Genomic DNA, 15,328 nt, shown 5'->3' with positions numbered 1-15,328 from the left:
TCACAGTGAATTCTTAATGGGCAGGGCAAGGGTTTGGTAGGGATGTGGAGGTCTCGGCGGGATACGGTATAATAGAACACATACAATATATTTTGATTCATACAGCGCTTTAACAACAATACATTTTACCAAATCAAATTTGTCAACTGAAATGAACTGCCATTCCATTTTTCCATACTAGCACCTGCCGTCCGCAACACCGTCACCATTTATTCATCACCTTTTTTAAAGAAAGAAAAAAAATTGCATTGTGTAAGACAAAAAAGATGCTTGATGTGTCCGTCTCTCGTGTCAGTCTCTCAAGACAGCTAATTAGGAGAAAGACAGTCACAAGTGTTAACCAAATCGTGTCGGGTCTTAAATATTAGATGAAAGATTGATTAAGATGTTTTAAAGCAGTTTGTATACACAACGCTTTAAGCTTTCTTTGTGTGTAATTGTGTGTGTTAGATGGTCGCTTTTCTCGCAAAGGAGAAGAGCGGCTAAATGGAGCATTTCTCCAGCCGGCTGCCGCCAGTCTGACAGCATCGCCCGGCCGGCCACGCTTAATTTATTTCCTCTTTTGTCGTTGTTGTCTCCGTCCCTCGCTTGATTAAACCAACCTCATGCCGCCGTGCTCAACAAATAGCCTAATTGAGTACGACCTTGGCAAAATGATATATCGTGCCGATCCTCCGAAAACACCACCTGCGCCAGACGACCGTCGCCTGCAGACCGTCGCTCGGTGGGAGCCACGAAAACACAAACAACGGTGATTGGCCTTCTCGGCCAAAGTCATTTCTTGCTCGACCTTTCCCACAAATCACCTCGATGACACGGCCTCGGATGGATCACCGAAATGGGATGTATTTGTATCACTTAGACCTTTCATCAGACGCCAGCGCATACTCATCTATTATTCCTTCTTCCATTTGCAACTTGAGGCACGCACACAGAGGGCAAAATCACGTTGACCAAAGGCGCCTATTTCTCACCTCGCGCAGGCAGCTAGCAGAAGGCTTAGGCAACCCGGGAATTTCCATTCTGCGTTTTGATGGGATCGCCAAGGAAGATAGGGAGTCGGGCATGGGTGGGTGTTTGCGCTTAGCGTTGAAAAAAGGTCAAGCAAAGTAGTTGTGATGACCGTGCCAGGAAAACTATGTTTAAAACATTCATATTGTTCTGTGAGTTTTAGTCATCTGTCCAGAGAAAATGTATTTTAACTTTCTAACTCATCTGGCCACAAACAAAGTTTAGATTAGATAACTTGTATTTATTCCATTACAGTGGGACAGTGTGTGTAAGGTGAAAAGTGTGTATCCCAAAAATTAATTTCCCATCGGAAACCATTAAAATTAGAATAATCCGTTCCCAGGTCCCCATAAAACCTAATTTTCTACTTTCTAATTTTCTAAGCCTGAAAACTACACAAAATATAACTTATTTTATGTATAATAAATATGATATAGTATTATGATTAAAGAAATAAACTGTACTGTACAATAAAGTCATTTTATTTACCTTTTTGATGGTCGTTAATGGCTTGATGGAATGGAGTGTCAGCATGAAACACTTGATGAGGAACATAGGCTTCTTTCACCATCTTGAGGAATGATCCTTTGTAGGTGCTTTCTCTGTGATAATTGTATCTAGATCTTTATCAATTGTGATGTGTTTAGCTGGGTTGATAGCTTTTTGCATCAAGTGTACAGATGGCTTGTGCGGGTTATTTGTGGAGCCTGATTGAGGGGATATTTGAAACTTCCAGTCTACACTCTGCTTTTGAATTATCAAAGTTTAAACAAGTCTAAATTTCACTCTTTTCTATCCATTTTCTAACATTTTTTTTCTTCTTTTATTTGTCACCTTTGTTTTTTGGTTTAAAACACGGTCATCTCCCTTTCGTGTGTGTTTTCGTGTGTGTGTGTTTTCTCTCACTCTCTCTCTTTAATGTTTAACGCCCGCACACACCCCACTGCTGCGTTCTTGACCAATCATGGGGTTTTAACCGAAGACTGGAGGCGGGGAATAGAGGAGAAAAACAGTGGCCAGCATTTTCTTGTTAGGAGAACGGGCTCGTTCGCGAACGACACATCACTCATTGTGGCAGCTCCGTGTGTAAACCGAAACGTTCGTAAGCCAAGGGATTCGTAAACCGAGGTTTCTGTGAATTTTGAGTGAGGGCTGTGTTCAAAGTAATATGTTAGTAACCCGTTCATGGGTGTCAAACGTATTTTTTACTGCGGGCCACATTGTATTTACAGTTTCCTCTCAGGGGCCGTTATGAATTTGAAGAAGTCATGAGAATGTTTGATCCCCTCCACATATTACATCGAGTGTGCATAACAAATCAATTCATTCCGTTCCAGACATACCAGGGTTTTTGTCATTTTCACTCAAATTCCTGACCCGCAGAATATAGAATTTTAGGACTACATAAACATTCAAAGCAGCTTAAGAAACCTTAGACTATCTTCTTTCATCAGAAAAAAAGAGTTCATTCCTAATTTATATGGGTCTGGAGTTATCTGAGCATGAAATGGGGACGGCTCTACAAAAGGCAAATACTGCCCTCTCGTGGGAGGTAAAAACATTGTCAGAGGTCTGATCAGCGCTTGATCGGCAAGCCCCTGCAAGAAAAACCAAAACCTGAACAAATTCTTGAATGCCGCTTCACGTCATATTTTCAATTACCGAATAAATTCGGAAATGGCAGTGACTGAGATAATGACTAATTTTAAAATTTTAAATACAAAATAATGACTGTTATTGTGGTTTACATGGGACAATTTGAAATTTTCTTTCGGACTTCAGAAAACATCATTGAATTTTACAAGTTTCATTTGCTTTCGCAGCCCGATTAAAATGATGTGGCGGGCCGGGTTTGGCCCCCAGGCCTTGACTTTGACACCAGTGCTTTAACTCGATAACTTGATAAACTGCTCCTTTAGTCCGGTGTGCCTTATATAAAAGTTTGAAAATACACCATTCATTGGGGGTGCACCTTATACTCCAGTGTACCGGAAAATACGCTATATATCGAGCGCACGACAAATTAATGAATAACTAGTTTTCAAATTTGAAGTCAACAATAATGACTGTTATTGTGGTTTACATACGACAATTTGAAATTTTAGTTCAGACTTTAGCAAACATAGTGGAATTTTATACGTTTGATTTAGTTTCGCGGGCCGATTAAAGTCATGTGGCAGGCCAGATTTGGCCCTCGGGCCTTGACTTTGACACCAGTGCTTTAACCCCGATAATTTGATGAACTGTTTGCGCTTTGAGTTGAAAAAGGTTAAACAAAGTAAAGTTGTGATGACCATGCCAACATATTTTAGAATAGTCTGAATAAAATGTCAACAGGCCGAATAAAATGATGTGGCGGGCCAGATTTGGCCCCCGGGCATTGACTTTCACACCAGTGCCTTAACCCGATAACACGATAAACTGTCCCCTTTAGTAACCAATCAAAAATAATTATTTGACAAATGATTAATTTGCCGATCAAATCATTTTGATCGGCAATTAATTGTTAATTAATTAATTGTGCTCCTCAAGAGGAATGTGTATCCTGCAGGTAAACACCTGGAGGCTGAAAAATCACGCTCCAAATGCGGGAGATGTGGGAGGGCGGTGGTAGGGGTGGGTGGGAGATGTGCTTGTAGCCAGGGACTGTTGACAAAGTGATCCTGTTGCCGAGGAGCAGGTTCTTTGTCCTGGTAAAAAATATGCTTGTGATAAAATGCATCAATTTCTTTGAATTCCACACAGGCTCTGCAAATAGAACGACTCACAGCAGAATGCAGACCTTCACCAAGGCGGCTGGGATTCTGGTTTTCATACCAACATCAAGTATCTTGAGTAAGTTTAAAGCAAAAGTTTGTCTTCAGTGTTTTAATAGTTATTTGTGAAATTATTTCAAGCCCCCCAGCCATGTTTCTATGAGGTCTTTCAAATAGGCAAGCAAAATGCTAAAGTGCCAGATAACTGTGAACAAACTCTTTTTGTGCCATCTGTATTGTCACAGTTGAACGACACACATTTGTCCTGGCAAATACCGTGTAATCCGGTGTATAAGGCGCAACCAAAAGCCTTGATTTTCTTCAAAAGATGACGGTTTATACGCAGGTGCGCTTTATATGTGAAGTCATATTGAGCCGCAACAGGTCTCGCAATTACTGTCAGCAGCCACCGACTCCAGTTCCCCTGTAGAAGCACCTTATAATGTATAGTGTATAATGTGGTGTGGTGGTGGCCTTCTAGGCCACGGGATGAGATGAGATGATGAGATAATGTGGTGTTCCTTATACAGTAAAGTCTCGTTATATCGATATCGGATATATCGATAGTCCCGGTTGTATCGATACTATTTCTATGCACGCACGGAGAAAATTACATGCAAACAGGGTCGGATATATCGATAGTCCCGGTTATATCGATATTTTTTAGGACTTCCTTGAATATCGATATAACGAGACTTTACTGTATTTGTAGTGTAATATTGCATTGTATTTTGGACAGCCGCCCTCATTTCAAGCTCATATAACTCCAGACCCATCTAATTTAGGAATTAACTCTTTTCTGATGAAAAAGAGACTCTCAGGTTTCTTATGTTGCATTGAATGTTTATGTAGTACTAAAACTCAATATTCTGTGGATCCTGGAATTCGAGTGACAATGACAAAAACCTGTCTGGCAGTGAAATAGTCATATATTCACTGGATTGCAAATAGTTGTAAATGACATAAAATCACACTTATATAAATATTTGCATCAAACTAAGCATCATTCAATGGAAATCATATTTGAACCATTTTCAAAACAGTCGCATCCAAAATAGGGCAGGGATTTTGCTAAAGCTTGAACAAGGCCCCAGTGACCCCCCCCCCCCATCCCCTGACATTTTCTGTACCGCAAACCTTGATATTAAGTCCAGCACGAAACGGCATGTACAACGATAGGTTAAAGGAGGTCATCTGGAGGAAAACTCACCAGCTTTTTTATAATGTAGGCTCGCTCTCTTGGAGAAAAAAAATAACCCAGCTCTGCTCTGGTTCTCCGCATGATCCGAGAACGCCTTACAACGACTGATAAAAACACCCCAAGGCCCACCTACAATAAAACATTTAGTTGATTTCATATCTTCCTAGCGTCAGCCACCACATAAAGTATATCGCACTGAATGACCCGTCCTTGCGTGGGCATGACAACAAGTGAGCCCGTGCTGCGATGACCTCTCATAAAGACAAAAAGGTTTTATGGATGCTTGTGGTCAACAATCAAATATTCCTTGTGTGAGCCTTGCAGTCTGGCCTGGAGGTCAGATGAGAACACGCTGATAAAAGTGGGTCACGCTGATCGTAGACCACCTGTCGGCATAGACTACAATAGCAAAGGGGCAATGAATGCAGGGCCTGTTGCTTTTTTCCCCCCGACATAACCATTAAACGAAATACAGTTACATTGGGAGTAGGCCATATGAAGAAATGAAGTTTTGGACTTGTTGTCATAGTGATGGTATTATGGACAGTTTAGCTGACTGTCCAGTGGTTTTTGCAAAAGTCAATGCCATTGAAGGTTCATGCTACGAATGATCATATGGTGCGGGTGTGCATAGGCCGCGTTATTGTAAAGAAAATGTTGAACTCATTCACTGCCATTCCCACATTTATTCTGAAATTGAAACTATGACGTAGAGCGCCAATCATTAATTTGTTTGGGTTTTGTTATTTCTTGCTAGGGTGCCGATAAGTCGCTGGCCAGACTTCTGGAAATATTTTTTCCGTTCCACAAGGGGGGCAGCATTTCCGTTTTTCCATATTAGCGCTTTGTTTCAACTTCAGGTGTTGTTAAAGTGCTATATAAATCAATATGTATGTATTGTATTGTATTTTTGTACAGCCTCCCTCATTTCAAGCTCATATAAGTCCAGACCCATCTCGTTTAGAAACTAAGTTTGTCACGTGCGAATTGACAGCTGGGGGCGGGGCAGCCTCCACCACTGGCTGTCAATTCTCTAATCGCGGACACGGGGCATTCATACGGGTCGCGGTCACCTCGCTAGTGCCAGATGATTGACTTACCTCGCATCTCTACCGTACTCTGGACTCTTCCTTCGGTGCGCGAGTGTACCCGGTCCGAGGTGTCCCGTTAGTTTATTTCATCTTCCGGGTGCCATTTGCTTTTTGGCGTAGTAGGCAGGTCGGATCACCCCCTACCTTCCTACTCGCTGAGTTTTAGTAGTTATTTCGTTTGTGAATAAACATCCTGCTTGGATAGTCTGTCTGTCGCCTGCTTTGGGATCCCAAACATTCCACTACGTTCCGACGAGTCAGCTGCCTTCAGTCTCGCTCGGAACGTGACAAAGTCTTTTTTTCTGATGAAAGAAGGTTGTTGTAAGGTTGTTTGGTGTAACATGGTGATGAAAGAAGGTCTGATGAAAGAAGTCTGATGAAAGAAGTCTGATGAAAGAAGGTCTAAGGTTTCTCACGCTGCATTGAATTTTGATGTTGTCCTAAAACTCAATATTCTGTGGGTCCTGGAATTCTAGTGACAATGATAAAAAGCCTGGCAGGCACTGGAGTGGACACATTTATGCACAGGTCTGGCAGTGAATGACTTAAGAACCATTGTCCAAAATAATAATAAGAAGAAATAAAAAATAAATCTACATTATCGACCAGGACTTAGATAGGAGATCAACATCTTTCTATTCTTTGCAGAATGTGCCTTTCTTACATATAAATCAATATGTATGTATTGTATTGTATGTATTTTGTACAGCTGCCCTCATTTCAAACACATATAACTCCAGGCCCATATAATTTAGGATTTTTTTTTTTCTGATGAAAGAAGAGAAGTCGTAAAACTCAAGATACTGTGGGTCCTGCAATTTGGATGAATATGACAGAAACCCTGGCACTGGAGTGGATACGTTTTTGCACATGTCTGGCAGTGAATGAGTTATATTGACATGCCCTTTAAAAAAAAAGATGTGTACAAATATCCTTTCCTAACATGAAACATTTACTCATTCGTATTTTAGTTAGTTATTACCTCATGGTCTTTTTTGTTTTTGTTTTTTTTCGTTCATACTGCGACCTTTGTTGGCGTGAGTGGGATATGGACAATTTTGACGATTTATGTTGCCGTCAGTTATTATCCATGCTAGCTATGTCAAATGAAATTTTGCAGAAGCACTCTGCACAATTCGGTGAATTGCCGCTGGATGGATGGATGAATAATATGACAAGGAGGAGTGCCGCCATTTTGTAGTTATGTAGCTTGACGTAGGTGGTTCTTTGTCCAAGGATTAATCATTCTTTTTCCTGTTCGAGGTCACCGGCAAATTGGAGCTAATAAAAATAAAATACAATTTCAAAGTGATGAAGACCCAGATTACTTTGCAGAACTTTTGCTTTGTAACTCTCCATGCCTGCCTTAATTCCCCAGTTCATATAGTTTTTTTCCCATTAGTTTTAATCAATTTCTAACGTCACCCAGCCGCCTACGCCATTGACACCCAAACACCCAAAGCAACTTGATCATTACTGGGTTCTCATCGTGTATCCATTTCAGCGTTTCCCAATTTACATATGGCCAATATCTCTAGACTTCATTTAAAAAAAAACAATCTGCGATCACATCTCTCCTCTGATGTTTGCAAATTCAATTATCCCTTTATCAAATTAGATTTCACTGTTATTATTGTTATTTTCAGGCTGCCTGGCTGTCAGATGATGAAATTGGCGCTGTTTAATTCCAGCGGCATTGATAAATGTGTTTGGTGTCATCATTGTCATCGTAGGTATTCCGAAGGGCGGTCGTGCAGCAATGACAACTTTCTTCCTTAATCTTATAACAGCTGAGCCTCAAGGTGAAAGGAAAATGTTTGCACATGAGGAAACGTGTAGGACAAAGTGAAATAAATATATACATAAATAAATACATAAATAAATACATAAACATATAGATAGATAGAGAGAGGGGGAGAGAGAGATATAAACCGTATTTTCCGGTGTATAAGGCGCATCCCAAAGCCTTGATCCTGTTCAAAAGATGCCCCTGCACCTTATACGCATGTGCGCCTTATATGTGAAGTGATATAGAGCCACAACAGGTCTCGCAACTACTGTCAGTGACTCCTTTTCTCCCTGTAGAAGAAGTAGTGCATATCTGTATATATACAGTAAAGTCTCGTTATATCGATATTCAAAGGAGTCCGAAAAATATCGATATAACCGGGACTATCGATATATCCGACCCTGTTTGCATGTAATTTTCTCCGTGCGTGCATAGAAATAGTATCGATATAACCGGGACTATCGATATATCCGATATCGATATAACGAGACTTTACTGTATATATATATAAAAACCAGAGGGCGACTGACTAACAGCACAACACAAGCAGGATTGCGTTTGTTTGAAGTTTAAAGACTAAAGAGTGACTAAAACATTCTACGGGGAGTGTAATTAACAGCAAAGCATCAAATTGTAAGAGAATTAAAACTACAGTAAAAAAAATCACACTCTCCATGTCTGTCTATCTTGCCTTCTAATCTCCATCTCCTTCTTCAACCTTCTGCCTGTCTTTGACATGAAAATGATGAAAAATGGAAGCAAAGTGATTTCCCCCGGTCAGGTAAAGTAGTTTTTCACAAGTTTGTTGAAACACCGCGAGGAAGTCCCTGGAGTTATTGTGTCCACTCTGAATGACGCAGCCGAATGTCTCAAGGGAGGCAGGATTCACTTTGGCAAAGAAAGAAGGGGAGGAGGAAGTCGGGAGTGCATCTCTTGTTCTTTTCTGTACTGCTTCTGCAGTCATCTCATAAGCCAATAAAGGGGAGGAAATAAGAATGGAAACCGGTTGTTAGACTTAGTGTGTAAAATTGTCACTGAAGATGAATGTTACTACAGTAAAGTCTCGTTATATCGATATTCAAGGGAGTCCGAAAAAATATAGATATAACTGGGACTATCGATATATCCGACCCTGTTTGCATGTAATTTTCTCCGTGCGTGCATAGAAATAGTATCGATATAACCGGGACTATCGATATATCCAATATCGATATAACGAGACTTTACTGTACATTGAAAAAAAATAAAATACACTGTCCCGAATATTTTTGCAAACCAAAACTAATACCAGTCTTGCTGTACAAGAAAATATAAATATAAACGCCAAAATAAAGGTTTGGGGAAAAAAATGCTACATTGCATCCTTTATCCATTTACGTTGTTGTGTCACACATCTCGGCCAAATCACATTCAAACCGAATCACTCAAATGAGACATAAACATGTGCCAAGGCAGTGAAACAAAACAAACGGCTGCAAAAATGGAAGCTCCAATCCAACAGCGATCCCCGAACAGACCAGATGCAAGCACAAAAACTTTACTTAAAAGTTAAAAACCAAAACCGATCTCGCGTTCGCCGGTCTGGACTTTTTAAACTTAGTGTGCACCACCTATGGAGCCAAAACAACCACCATTTTTGCATATTCATGCACATGAATGAATGAACCACTATAGTGCATGAGTAAGTGCCAAACAGACATTAAACATCGATCAGTGGCTCGCTGGCAGCTTGTGCCATCTCTTGAGACTCAAGCTGTTTATGATATAGGCACTCCAACCTATACAGTATGTGTCCTCGGTGGGAAAAGTGGTTAGGGGGCAGTGACTGCCGTCCACGCCTTATGCCGCGCAGATGCCACCACCCTGCAGGCCTTCCTTTTATGTCCTCCCCCTTATCTATAAACAAAGAAGGAGCTTGCGGCTTCCACCAACTTTATTCACATTAACGCTGGAAATATGAAAAAATATTCGAGTGCCTTCCCACAGACAAAAACAAATCATATTCATGCTAATATTCTCGCATCCCTCTTCCTCACCCGCCTTGGCGCCACACATGAGAGATGGAGAGCCGGCCTGGAATTAATGACATTCCATCGGCGCTAATGTTTGCCGCGTTTCATTAACTGGTATATCTTTAATTTCCAATAAACACAGCAATTAGGGGGAGGCGTCCGCCGAGACGGGACTTTGGCAGGCAGCTCTGCCACGGTAACAGCTGTAACCAAATCGGCAGCGAGGTAACAGTAGTCGAGGAGGACTCTCAGCTTAACTGAATCCCGGCTCGCCGTGGGGAGCGGCACGATTCAATTATATGAAAATGAAGCCAGCCGCTGGTATCGGTTTCCGCGAAGAATGAAAGCGAGGAAACAAAAGGAAACATCTTTAGACAGAGACAACCAATACTGTACGTCCTATCAATGGCTAGATTCAAAAACACGAAAATATAAATACATAAATTAACTTTTAAGGAAGCGTTTCTTGCGAAATGTTTCTTCAGGATGCCCCGTTGTGCACTGTGTTTTGAGAATGTTAATACAATATATTTTGTTAGCACGTCTGCCTCACAGTTCTAACATTCAGGTGTTAAATCTCAGCTCAAGTTTTACTTTATATAGCAAGGGGTGCGAAGCACATCTACAGTATCAGTATCAGGTTTCTTTTGGAGAACGATTCATAAATTTTGCATTTGTGGGCCACAGAGAATATGTGGCGGGCCACATCTGGCCTGTAAATTCATGTTGAAAAAAATATGGATGGATGGATGCATTATTAAGTGTTTGTTAATAGTGAACAGTGGCGGACCGTCAAGGCTTGCAAAGCCTTCTCTGCTACCTTAAAAATATCTGAGTCACAGACTAATGTTAATAATATTTTGTTCATGAATTCTTATTAAATAATTCCAAATTGTCTTTCAGCTTCCTTTCATTACTTTTCCCCTGTTGCACTGCTTCCAGACGTGTGTTTTCGTATTTAAGCATTTGACCAATCACATTTCAGCCGTCATTTGTTACCAGGGTCAGAATTCTACCTGGACGCCTTCACAATCAGTTCTGCAGGCCTTGGAGCATCAAATGTGTCGATCAAACTGTTGCCTTAACCAATCAGATTCAACCAACCAATCAGAAGTTGGCAACCAAAAACGGGTACCAATGCCTTCTTGAAGGCGCTGGTCAACGTCACAGTTTTCTGGGCCGTCACTAGCCAATCATAGTTTGCGAAAACTGCTCTGATCACAAGAGCATACTCGCCAGAGCTTCCACACTATATTAATTGCGAGTTTCATCAGCAAATATATTGTGTTGATTTAATAGCTTTTTTGTCAGAGCGACTTCTGACCCCATAACATGAATCCAGACATTGATAGTAAAAACTCGAGCAGTTTAATGGCATTATTTGCTGTCTAACTGTACCCTCTAGTACAGTACAGGACGTGTAGTAAATCACACCACACTTTTTAACAGTGGCAGCTTTGGATTGATTCAGACATAGCACTACAGAAGGCCAGAGAGTGAAATGCACGGCCTGCCACGGATTGTGAATGTATAAAGTTTTCCAAGTCACCTATTTGTTCCAGGTCAGCCATATTGAAAACCTTTCAAATGAGATTGGCCCATTGAAACAACTCACAGTTTGACAGATAATTTATGTATTGGATCTTCTAATGCAGGTGAGCCTAAATACGTGAGGGCTTTGACTGAATACCCATTCGTTGTTGCTTTGCAAACTAACTTTTCAAAGAAGAAAGAAGAAGGGGAGGCGCAAACATTCACTTAACACCCTCCCCCCCAAAAAAATAACAATACATTGAAAAAAATTATAAAAATCAGTTCATTTGGAATTACAATCTCTTGTTTTGTCGATGAAAAGGTTTCTTCAGCCGTCATATGTACTTCTTTGAAGGTGTTGGATGTTTCGCTTCTTATCCAAGAAACTTCGTCAGCAAACAAAATTTTACTGGTAGTTTAGGCCCTATAGATATATACAGTGAGACCTTGGTTTATGAACTTAATTGGTTCCCAGACAGAGTGTGTAAGGCGAAAAGTGTGTATCCCATTTTTTCCCCATAGGAAACCATTAAAATGTGAATAATCTGTTCCCATGTCTCGATAAAATGTAATTTTCAACTAAATAAGCCTTGAAACTACACACAACATACCTTATTCTATGTATAATAAATGCGCTATTGTATTGTAATGAAAGAAACATACTGCATTGTATAATAAAGGCACTTTATTTACATTTGTGATGGTCGTTGATGACTCTTAATTGACACCTGTTGCTTTCTGACTTGTAAGATCTTACGAAACTGGGGCATCACATTATCATTCATCATGTTGATGATTATCATAGCCTTTTCTGGATGGAACTGTTCAATTAAAGCCTGCACACCAACTCCTGGATGGCCTGCTTCTGCTTGTCCTCTTGAAGGCATATCAAATCCTCTGTGTTGAGGACCTCATTATGGTCAGCAACAAGCTCCTCGATGTCATCTGCATCCACTTGGAGTCCCGTAGGTGCTGGCAGAGAGAAAGAAGGCGGGCGGGGCGATCCGTCCAGCACATTCACGATCCCGGAAATCACCAAATTTACGCCATCGCTGCTAAAAATCACCATCTCTGCTAAAAAAACACTCTTGAACTTGACAGCACAAGACACAGCGAGGCGTCGTAATCATGTCACTAGTGAGGTGACAGCGACTTGTTGAAATGTCCCAGTATCGGTGATGAGGGGATCAACACGCACACCACGCACATTCGCGATCCCGGAAAGCACCAAACTTACGAAAGGTGCGCCGGCTGGAGCGCTGTTCGGTCGTGTGCTTCCGCCGAAGATCCGAAGATCACTCCGCCAGATCCGAAGATCACTCCGCCAGCCATGGTTGGTGTGTATCGTGAAACGTAGTCCATATTTCAAGGTTTAATTTTCATAAATTTGACATTCGTAAATCGAAAACTTCATAAGGTAAGGTGTTCGTAAGCTGAGGTCTCACTGTATATCCCTACTGTCCAGACATGGCGGTGCCGGACTCTGCTATGATAGGTCCCTGCTCTCAGGTTGGGGGGAGCACATCACGACTCCCTGCGGCTCCACTGATTGTTCCTATTGTCTGACTAACGACTGGCCTGATTGCCCCACATCCTCCGGTATCACCTCATCAGTTTCTTGGATAAGAAGTGAAACGTCCGACACCTTCAAAGAAGTACACATGACGGCTGAAGAAGCCTTTTCATCGATGGACCACTCCTGTACGACTGAGAGCTTACACAGACCTCTTGTTCTATGTTCGCACAAAGGGCAGAAGGACGGATTAAACTCCGACATTATAGTCAAAGGACGAGTGAGACTCATGTACTGAGAGGCAATTTACCATCCTGACCTTTCTATCTTTAAAACGTTCACGTCTTCCCTACAGGTGCGCGCACACACACACACACACACACACACTTTTGACTCTTCTCCAGTGCAAGTACAGTCATCATGTCAATATTTTTTTCCTTTTGTCGCTCTCAGTCCAACTTGATGAACAGATAAAATGGAGCTTGAAGGAGATGTGAAGTGGGGAGCTGGATGATGATGATGATGATGATTATGATGTTGATGATGATGGAGACAAAGACAAGAGAATTTCTTCCTGAGTGGGCGATAAGTAACAGTAACAGTCCGACAAAAGGAGGTACCGATGATCCACTGACAATATTGATTGCACGCTACGTTCAAAATTTTCTGTTACGGAACAAAAAATGCAGTGAAATGTTCAAGCTTTCAAGTGAATGCTTGATATATTTTGAACCCAACTTTCTGAGTCCAACTCCTGCAATGCTAAACCCCTCTTTGGTGAAGCAGACAAGGGGCTGCCGAAAGGGCATCGCTCACCGGTGGGCCCTCAGCCTCCATCTCTCCATATGACATTAATCCATATTATGAGGAGCCCTGCTGTCCAAGCATGTGGGATCTGTACTGTAATGTCAATGTCAGGGGCTTGCACCTATCCGAAGATGAACCCTCGCGAACTAGGACGTAAGAGAGTCAGTTGTGGCTGTTTGAAATTCCTTTAGGTGCGATCCCACCTTGATCCTGTCACGACTATGCTTTACACGACGAAGTAGCACAGAAAGAGGTGTAATATCCATGAACCACAAAACTGTTCTTCATCGTCTTTCTGCCAGAGTTGATTTTCAGGCGAACATATGGCAGGCGGGTCTATCAGGGGGCAGCATGTCGGCAGGCTGGATTAAGCACGGCCTAGCAGGTTGGGAGGGAGCAGTGATGGCCACATGATGTACATGTTCAGGAAGCCGAGAGCGCAGATGCTGCGATAGGCAGGGAGGCTAAGTCCTCATTAAGGATCGGCTTCACCAAAGACCCAATGCCTGACTGTCCTCTCTATGAGCAGGAATGGATTATGGCTCGTGAGCTCGTTTTTTTGGCATGACTACCTTCTTTGTGAGCGATAAAACAACTGAGCTACAGATCATTGCTATTCATCAATCCATTGTTCATGCTAATTTCACTGTTCAATTGTTAGGGGGGTTTGGGGTGGGATAGTTCAGCCTAACTGACTCTACACCAGTGGTTCTTAAACAGAGTTCGATCGAACCCTAGGGGTTCGGTGAGTCGGTCTAAGGTGTTCGGTGAATCCCCGCCGCAGATGTCTTGTCTGCAGTTAGTGGGTACAGTCATTGAAAGAAGGGTTCAGTTAATTATCATATGAAACAGGTGGGGTTTGGTGCCTCCAACAATATTAAGAACCACTGCTCTACACACTGTACTGGTCACTTGCAGGGGATTTTTCAACCCAGAAAACCAGGCGCAACCATATCAGTCCGAATCGGATTTGCACCGGACCTGGCTGCAGATCAATCAGTCATTGTACAATCATTTATCCATTTGTTTCTTTCTTATTAGAGTGTTGTCCTTAGCCTGCATGCTTTTGGAATCTTGAAGAAAGAGAAAGTCAGATTACCCCGAGGGGGGACAAAAATAAATGAACACAAGAAGACTCCGCACTGGATAGCCGAGATTCACACCCAAACCTCAGAGTCTGATGTGACATGATACGCTAACCACGAGGGTCCACGGCGCAGTTTACATTCCCACCTCTCTGCAATTTACTGACAAGGTGAGCATGTAGTCGAAGGAATTCTGCTGAATCGAACACGAGGGGGAACAGTCCCATGTGGCGTCATTACCTCTGCCAGACGCATGTTAGCCTTACTCACTGTTGTTCAATGTTGATTCAGAAAACAAAGGGGGAACTACTTACAGGAAAGAATGCCAATAGATTATCCTTTATAATTTAGGACATCCTGCTTTATAATTTAGGACATCCTGCTCAGGCTAATGTTTCTGTAGATCGGGCAGCAAGATAATCTCAAGGTTAGCTATGTGGGTGTTCAAATGGTGTACCTGTGCCTGGATGGGTTCTCCGCGGGTAGTCTGGCTTCCTCCTACGTTTCAAAAAGATGCTGTACATCTTTGG

The 15,328-nt window shown here is 41.9% G+C and overlaps 1 protein-coding gene and 1 long non-coding RNA gene across 9 annotated transcripts in view; one reads left to right on the top strand and one right to left on the bottom strand.

The window, feature by feature from the left end:
- Positions 1-15,328, top strand: part of LOC148900903 (uncharacterized) — a 204,784-nt gene that overhangs the window by 103,224 nt on the left and 86,232 nt on the right. The window contains exon 2 of the long non-coding RNA XR_016114528.1: positions 3,757-3,846. This is a non-coding gene — a long non-coding RNA (uncharacterized LOC148900903). The remainder of the gene's footprint in view (positions 1-3,756; positions 3,847-15,328) is intronic.
- The window catches only part of celf6 (CUGBP Elav-like family member 6), a 187,088-nt gene that overhangs the window by 126,513 nt on the left and 45,247 nt on the right, over positions 1-15,328 (bottom strand). The gene's annotated exons all lie outside the window — the stretch shown is intronic.

Source organism: Hippocampus bargibanti, linkage group LG03, assembly GCF_051943395.1.
Source record: "Hippocampus bargibanti isolate YZ-2025 linkage group LG03, ASM5194339v1, whole genome shotgun sequence".
Taxonomy (NCBI): domain Eukaryota; kingdom Metazoa; phylum Chordata; class Actinopteri; order Syngnathiformes; family Syngnathidae; genus Hippocampus; species Hippocampus bargibanti.
The sequence above is the reverse complement of the archived record's forward strand: the minus strand, read 5'-3'. Positions and strand labels throughout refer to the sequence as shown.